The following is an 8251-nucleotide window of genomic DNA, read 5'->3' on the forward strand; positions in this document are numbered from 1 at the left end:
GAATAGAGATTATATACACTGCTGTATCCAACAACACTAATCATAGCTGAGTTAAAGTCATTGGTTTGCTTTGCTTTTGCCTTGGTCTCTTTTTCCTGTGATGGTTTAAGGGTGTTTGTGGAGTTTGTTTAATAGAAAGAAAAGAAAAAAAATGAAAGCTGCCAGTCTGCCCTCAAACCCTGCATTCTATCCAATAATATTCTCTGTACATTCCCTTTAGGTGAACTGGACCAAGGCCTAATTCAGATGCTGCTGTCATGGAACAAACATCATTATCCTGCAGGTCACCTCCAAGCCTCTGATAGATTCCGGATAAAATCAATATGCAATTATAGGAATCCTCCCACAGCTAGAGGCAGCAGCTAACTGTCCCAAACACAGCGAAGAGGGGCACAAACACACACACACACACAGCTGTTTTTAGATGTTAACCCTATATTTCCGATCCATTGTAGAGAAACTGTGAAAAGTACAGATGCTAATTACTGAACTCATATCCAGGAGATATATTAATATATATTTTTGGCACGGTAGCGCAGCAGGTAGTGTCCCAGTCACACATCCCCAGGGACCTGTGAGGAGTGTTCTCACCAGGTGGGTTTCCTCTGAGTGCTCCGGTTTCCTCTTACGGTCCAAAAACACACGTCGGTAGGTGGATTGGCGACTCAAAAGTGCCCATAAGCGTGAATGTGTGTCGGTCTGCAAAGGACTGGCGCCCCCTCCAAGGTGTGTTCCCACCTTGCCCACAATGCAGGTGCCCTAGCATCATTCTAGCAACCATTTTGAAAACCAAAGCTACACCCAAATAATCGCCTGGTATACCATCACTATAACAACCAGTATACTAGAGCTAATGCATACCAATATCCTAACAACCACCTGGAATACCACGCCCACCAGTTGGAATACCAAAACAACCACCAGGAATTTCATATCCTCCACCTGGAAAACCATATCAGTCAAGTATTATTCCTAACAACCATCTGGAACATCATGTCAGTCATGTGGTATCCCCTAACAACCACCAGGAATATCAAAAAGTGTTCATTAAAAGTTACAAAACTACATAAAGTACCAAAGCAACCACTTGGACCATCCTATTATTCACTTAGAAACACATGTAGATACCCCCCATAAATATATCTGTATATAAATGTATTATTATTATTATTGTAATTATTTGTGCATCTGTATTTAATGTAATTAAATGGAGGATCACCACTATAAGCACATTAGCTGTTGCTCTGCAGGCTTGCTTTTGAAGCTGCAAATGAGCTGTGTGTGTGTGTGTGTGTTTTATGTTGGCTGAGTCATGGTGATGATGGAGACTCTATGGAGCTCTGCCAAACAGTGTATGTGAGTGTGTGTCGTGTGGGGGGTCAAACAATGACGGCACACACACACACACACAAAACTGTCTATACATTCTGTCACATGCAGTCATACCTCTCCGTGTTAGGCCCAGCTTGTCAGGGCTGTAAAAATCTCCCAGCGACATCGGGCACAACTGGAGTGTGTCGGACAATGTGTGTGTGTGTGTGTGTGTGTTGTAATGGGTTGTAAGGGGCGGTGCTAGCAGCAAGAGTGTAAATCTCATACCTCATAGTGATGCTGTTTAGTCATGAGTCATGGTACGTTGTACCTAAGTTTTTGGACATCCTCTATAATAGAATATAGCTACCTTAAGGTTTGAGACGGGTTTGTGCCAGGTGTGGCCTAGAGGGGGCTGTGGAGCAGGGACTGAGTTCTCTGTTTTTTACTTGTCTGTCTGTCTCCCATTACCCGTCCCCCCACTCTCTCTCTCTGTCACACACACACACACACACACACACACACTATGTCTCTGTCTTGCTTCTCTCTCTGTCTTTATCTCTGACTTTATTGTCATGACTAATATTACAAACATGGACAACATGCTCATAACAATATTAACAGGAATAATAGTAACAATAATAATGATAATAATAATAGCATTGACTACACCCCTCTCTCTCTCTCTCTCTCTCTCTCTCTCTCTCTCTCTCTCTCTCTCTGATGTTATCTCCAGTCGTGGTAATATAAAAGCCCCTGGGTTTTATTTTACAGTGTGAAGTTAAAGTATAATCTGCTCCTCGACGGCGGTGGTCCCTCCAGGAAAAGAGCGCCATGTCATTTTAGATGAAGCGATTGAACCTTTAATATTTCTTTGGACTCGTCTCTGGGGCCCGACCGGAGCCGGAGCCAGTTTAAAGGGACAATATCCTGCATTTTTCTTAGATATGTTTTTATCCCGAGGTCAACTTTTGACATTGCTGCTGGGCTGTGCACCGCTCACATCATTAACCCTTTCCCATCCTCTCTTTACCTCTTTAGTGGAGCCATGTGGGTCATCAGGCACATTCAAAATAAACAGATAAGGCAAAAATAACAAGGTATGATGAGGTAAGGTATAACACGAGGATTCAGTACATTTCCCAGAACTAACAATAAGGTCAATGAGGGAATGTCAGTTTTCAGTAGCTATTAGCCCTTTAATATTCTCGCATAAATGTGAGCACAGGAGATGGGTTCGTAGCTGAGTGAGTTCTGGGGTCGTTTAAAGGGGCTGTAGTGTCAGACACAGAGGCCAGGCTGGTATCTTTGGGGATTAGAGGCAGTTTTCTGCTGCTTTATATCATCTCCATGCTCCTGATCACAGAGAAACACTGCTCCTTCACTCCACCAGTCTCCGTTTGTCCAGGGATGTTTCCCAGGTGTCCCTCCCTCTCACTGAACTCAGCTGCCTGAGCCAGATGTTTCCGGAACGGAGCTTTTTACATTAATGCTGCTTACATCTCAAAATGTTACTGACGCAGATTTGTTTAACACAACAGTGGAAGTCCCTTTTGAAGTTCTTTGACGCTTTGTTAATCCCATCTCATCTCTGCCGGCTGTTATTGATCCGCTCTTTATCATTCAGACGGTAGTATTGGCTCGTGTCTCTTATTAGCTGCTTGAGTCAGTTATAAAAGTTCTGTCTCTATCTTTCTCTCTCTCTCTGTCTCTCTCTCTCTCTCTCTCTGTGCGCATGCGCGAGCGTGAGCGTTGGAGTGAGCGGAGCGTTGTGATTGAGAGCGGTTGGCGTTTTTTTGCCAATTTTTTTGTGCGTGTGCGTTTTTTTCAGATTTTTCTGAAGTTTGTGTGAGTGTGCGTGTGTGAGGTGTGTTTGGTAGTGTGTTTGCGGAGCTAGGGCCTGTGGGGGAGTCTGCTGTCGGCGTTTGGCGGAAGCATGGCGTCCTCCCACACCCTGTTGTGTGAGAGTCTGACCCGCCGGCACGCGGTGAAGGTGGAGTGCCGGGCGAGTATGGAAGAGTGTGGTACGGCGGCGGTAGATGTCGTCGGCCACGAGAACATGGTTTCCATCTCGAAAATGAGCAACGCGTTTGTTTTGTTTTTGGTTAACGAGCATTTCGCGGCTGTTTTGGTGGAAAAAGGGTTAATTATTAATGACCAGTTCACGCCTGTGCTGCCCCTGAGTACCCCGTCCAAAAGGATTATTTTGTCCAATGTCCCTCCCTTCATTAAAGATGATCACAACGCTCAGGAGCTTTCCCGCTTTGGGAAGCTCGTCTCCCCGATCAGGAAGATCCTCATAACCTGTAAGTCGCCCTTACTCAAACACTTGGTGTCTTTCAGAAGATCTGTTTTCATGGTGTTGAATGGAGGAGCTGAAAGTTTGGACTTAGTCCTGAAGTTTAAAGTGGATGGTTATGTTTATACAGTTTTTGCTTCGACTGAAAATAGTATGAAGTGTTTTGGGTGTAAACAGGTCGGACATCTTATTCGTGACTGCCCTGGACGAGTTAATACAGGTACTGAGGGGACAGGGGGTACTGAGCGGTCGGGGCCTGTAGTGGCTGTGCCTGCGGTGGTCGTCCCCCCTGCGACTGCTGCTTGGCCGGCTGCACGGACCCCGAACAGTAAAATGTCACCACCAGGGGGGTCCGCTGTTGGGGTGGCTGCCGGGGACGTGCTGGCCACGGTGGAGCCTTTTTCAGGGGGGCCCTCTGTTGGGGTGGCTGCCGGGGCCGCGTTGGCCGCAGCGAAGCGCTCTTCGGCGGGGACCTCTGTTAGGGGGGCTGCCGGGGCCGTGGTGGAGCCCTCTTCGGTGGGGTCCGCTGTTGTGGTGGAGCACTCATCAGCGGGGCCTGCTGTTGGGGGTGCTGCCGGGGCCCCGTTGGCCGTGGTGGAGACCTCTTCCGTAGGGTCCGACGTTGCTGGGGTGGCTGCTGGGGCCGCGCTGGCGGTGGTGGAGCCCTCTTCAGTGGGGCCCTCTGTTGGGGTGGCTGCCGGGGCCGTGGTGGAGCCATCTTTGGCGGAGCCCTCTGTGGGGGTGGCTGCCGGGGTCGGGTCGGCCGTGGTGGGGCCCTCTTCGGCGGGGCCTGCTGTTGGGGTGGAAGCTGGGGCCGCGTCGGCCGTGGTGGAGCCCTCTTCGGCGGGGCCTGCTGATGGGGTGTCTCCCGGGGCCGTGGTGGCCGCGGTGGAGGCCTCTTCGGCGGGGCCTGCGGTTGGGGTGACTGCCGGGGCCGCGTCGGATGCGGTGGAGCCCTCTTCGGCGGGGCCTGCTGCTGGGGTGGCTGCTGGGGCCGCGTCGGCTGTGGTAGGGTCATCTTCGGTGGGGCCTGCTGTTAGGGTGGCTGCCGAGGCCGTGTCGGCCGAGGTGGGGCCCTCTTCGGCGGGGCCTTGTGGGGGGGGCTCTGGTGGTGTTTACGTGGAGGAGAGGGACGGAGGGGTGCAGCACAGCTGTTCTGAACTGGCTCCAGCCCGAGAAGCAGAACAGGAGGCTGGAGGAGTAAACCTGATGGAGGTTGAGTCCGTTTTTAAAATTCCTCATAAGAGGAAGAAGAGGGGCCAGGGAAAGGGAAAAAAACAGGCCAAACAAGATGTGACGGCAGTGGACGACAGAGACTTGGACAGTGAGGGCTCTCTCTCTGACTCGGGATGGTCTGTGTGCTCCCAGGAAGAGAACAGGCCTCAACTGTACACTGTTGAAGAAATTAGAAAGTTTTTACGAGTTACTAAAGGACAGAAGGGTGTGAGGGTGGAGGAACATTTCCCAGACAGTGTACAGTTCATACGGGACGTCAAACACTTGCGGAGGGAGGGGGTTTTTACGGAGCAGGAGACGTTTAGACTAAAAAAGTTACTGACCAAACTGAACAAAGTGCAGTGTGAAGATGACTCCTGAACGGACTTTTCTCTCTGGTTGTTTTTGTCCCCTCTTTTTTACCTTTTTTAATGGAAGGTTTTCAAATCGCCACCTTAAATATTAATGGGGCAAGGGACTGTGAGAAAAGGGCAAAGTTTTATGAGCTGGTTAAGCACAAACGTATCGATGTTGTATTTGTGCAGGAAACCCACAGTGATGTGGAAAATGCTGCTGAGTGGGCGAAGGAGTGGAGTGGGCTCGCTGTTCTAAGCCACAACTCATCCCTTAGCGGTGGGGTGGCACTCCTTTTCTCACAGTCTTTTATTCCGGTCTCTTATACAGTGGAGGAAGTTTTAAAGGGACGACTTTTAAAAGTGAGGGCTGTCTTTGAAGAAGACACTTTTGTTTTTATCTGCGTCTATGCTCCAACACTAGGGGCTGAGAGGTTACTGTTTTTAGACGCACTGAGCTCTCTTTTAAAAAGTTGTGACTCCACAGAGTTTTTAGTCTTGGGTGGAGATTTTAACTGTACAGCACACAAAACAGACCGGAATCATGGCGAACCTCACGCGGCTTCACGGAAGCGTCTTTGCGAGATGCTGGAGGCCCATGAGTTATGTGATGTCTGGAGAAGTTTCCATGATGAACAAAGACAGTACACATGGGCCCACAGTAAAGATAACATGCTCTCGCTGGCCAGGCTGGACCGCTTTTATTGTTTTAGACACCAACGATCTCTTTTTACACGGTGTTTTATTGCCCCGGTAGGAATCTCTGACCACTCTATGGTCCAGGGAACTATCTTAAAAACAAAGGTGAAGCCGCGGAGTGCGTACTGGCATTTTAATACCACGCTTTTAGAAGATGCCAATTTTAAAGAGTCTTTTACCTTTTTCTGGGGTGTTTTTAGAGCAAAGAGAAATGATTTTACCTCTGTTCAGCAATGGTGGGACGTAGCCAAAGCCAATGTTAAATTATTCTGTCAACAGTATATTCTCAATGTCACGAGGGACATTACTAGGTCACTTAAAGCTCTGGAGATTGGAATAGTGGGGCTCCAGGGTCTTGCGGAGACCACAGGAGATTTAGAGCATATTAGAGCTCTCAACAAAAAGAAGGCTGCTCTGGCTGATTTATTGGGTATAACAGCACAGGGGGCGCTGGTCCGCTCACGCTTTCAGTGCGTGAATGAACTGGATGCTCCTTCTAAGTTCTTCTTTAGTCTTGAGCGTAGAAATGGACAGAAGCGGTACATGCACGCTGTGCGATCAGAATCAGGGGATCTCCTTAATGATCCTGCTGACATTCGCAAGCGAACAGTCAGCTTTTTCTCAAAGCTGTATGAGAGCGAGCGCACGGCGACGCAGGAGGTGGAGGACAGGTTCCTCAGGAATATGACCAGACTGTCGCAATCGGCAGCGGCGCAGCTGGATGCTGAACTCTCATTGGAAGAGCTGCATGAGGCCCTCAATGGTATGGAGAATGGTCGCGCTCCTGGCATTGATGGCCTACCAGTAGAGTTCTACAAGACTTTCTGGTCGGTCATCGGCCAGGATGTGCTGGAGGTCCTCGGGTGCAGCATACGTGATGGAAAGCTTCCTTTGAGTTGCAGGAGGGCGGTGCTGACGCTGCTGCCGAAAAAGGGGGACCTGTCCGAACTGAAGAACTGGCGCCCCGTGTCTCTGCTGTGCGCCGATTGTAAACTGCTCTCGAAAGCATTGGCCTCGAGACTGGCGAAGGTGATGGAGCAGGTGGTTCACTTTGACCAGTCGTACTGTGTACCCGGTAGGTCTGTCTTTGACAACGTTTTTTTAATTCGTGATGTTTTGGACGTCTCCAGACTATTGGGGTTAAAGACTGGTCTCGTATTTCTAGACCAGGAAAAGGCTTTTGACCGGGTTGAACACGGGTATCTCTGGAAGGTTCTGGAGAGCTTTGGGTTCAACCCTGGTTTTATTGCCATGATCAAGGTTCTGTACGGTGACATTGAGAGTGTGCTGAAAGTTAACGGTGGTTTATGTGCTCCTTTTAAAGTTTTTAGAGGGATCCGACAGGGCTGTTCACTGTCGGGTATGTTGTACTCACTCTCCATTGAGCCCCTGCTCTGTAAGCTGAGGGAGGGACTGGAGGGTTTTTATGTTCCAGATTGTACTGCCCCATTACATGTCTCTGCTTATGCAGACGACCTTGTTGTTCTTATCAGTGCTCAAGATGATGTAAATGTTTTAGTTGATGTTTTACATGATTTTAACATTTTATCCTCTGCAAAGGTAAACTGGGCAAAGAGCGAAGCAGTTTTACTCGGGGACTGGGAAGGTGAAGAACCCAGACTCCCTGATGGACTGGCCTGGGGGACAGGCGGGTTTAAATACCTCGGTGTGCATTTGGGGGACAGTGTTATTGAAGAAAGGAACTGGGATGGTGTGCTGGAAAAGGTGAAGGGGAGACTCAACAGATGGATGTGGCTGGTCCCTCAAATGTCATACCGAGGTAGAGTTCTCATCATCAACAACCTGGCTGCGTCCTCCCTGTGGCATAAACTGGCGTGTGTCGATCCCCCACCAGGCCTGCTGGCCAATCTTCAAGCTCTGCTGGTGGATTTTTTTTGGGATCGACTTCATTGGGTTCCTCAGGGAGTTCTTCATCTTCCCAAGGATGAGGGAGGGCAGGGGCTCATTCATTTAGCCAGCAGGGTGGCTGCCTTCCGCCTCCAGTTTGCACAAAGACTGTTTACTGGCCCTAAGGAACTGGTTTGGAGGGAGGTAGCCTGCAGGATCCTGCACACAGTGGGAGGCCTGGGGATGGACAGGACCCTGTTTTTAATGAACCCAAAGTTACTGGACACTGCTGGTTTACCTGCATTTTATCGTGGGCTTTTTAAAATATGGAGTTTTTTTAAAGTCAAAGGACCAGAGAGTACAACGCTGCACTGGCTGCTGGAGGAACCTCTGCTTCACGGCGCCCGGATGGACATTTCAGGCCTGTCGACTCCTGCACTGACCAGAGTCTTGGTTTCTTCGGGGGTCACCACACTGCGTCAACTGGTGGACACTGCGGGACCTGATCTTTCCGGTACAGAGAGAC

This window comes from Hoplias malabaricus, chromosome 13, assembly GCF_029633855.1.
Source record: "Hoplias malabaricus isolate fHopMal1 chromosome 13, fHopMal1.hap1, whole genome shotgun sequence".
In the NCBI taxonomy this organism is placed as follows: Eukaryota; Metazoa; Chordata; class Actinopteri; order Characiformes; family Erythrinidae; genus Hoplias; species Hoplias malabaricus.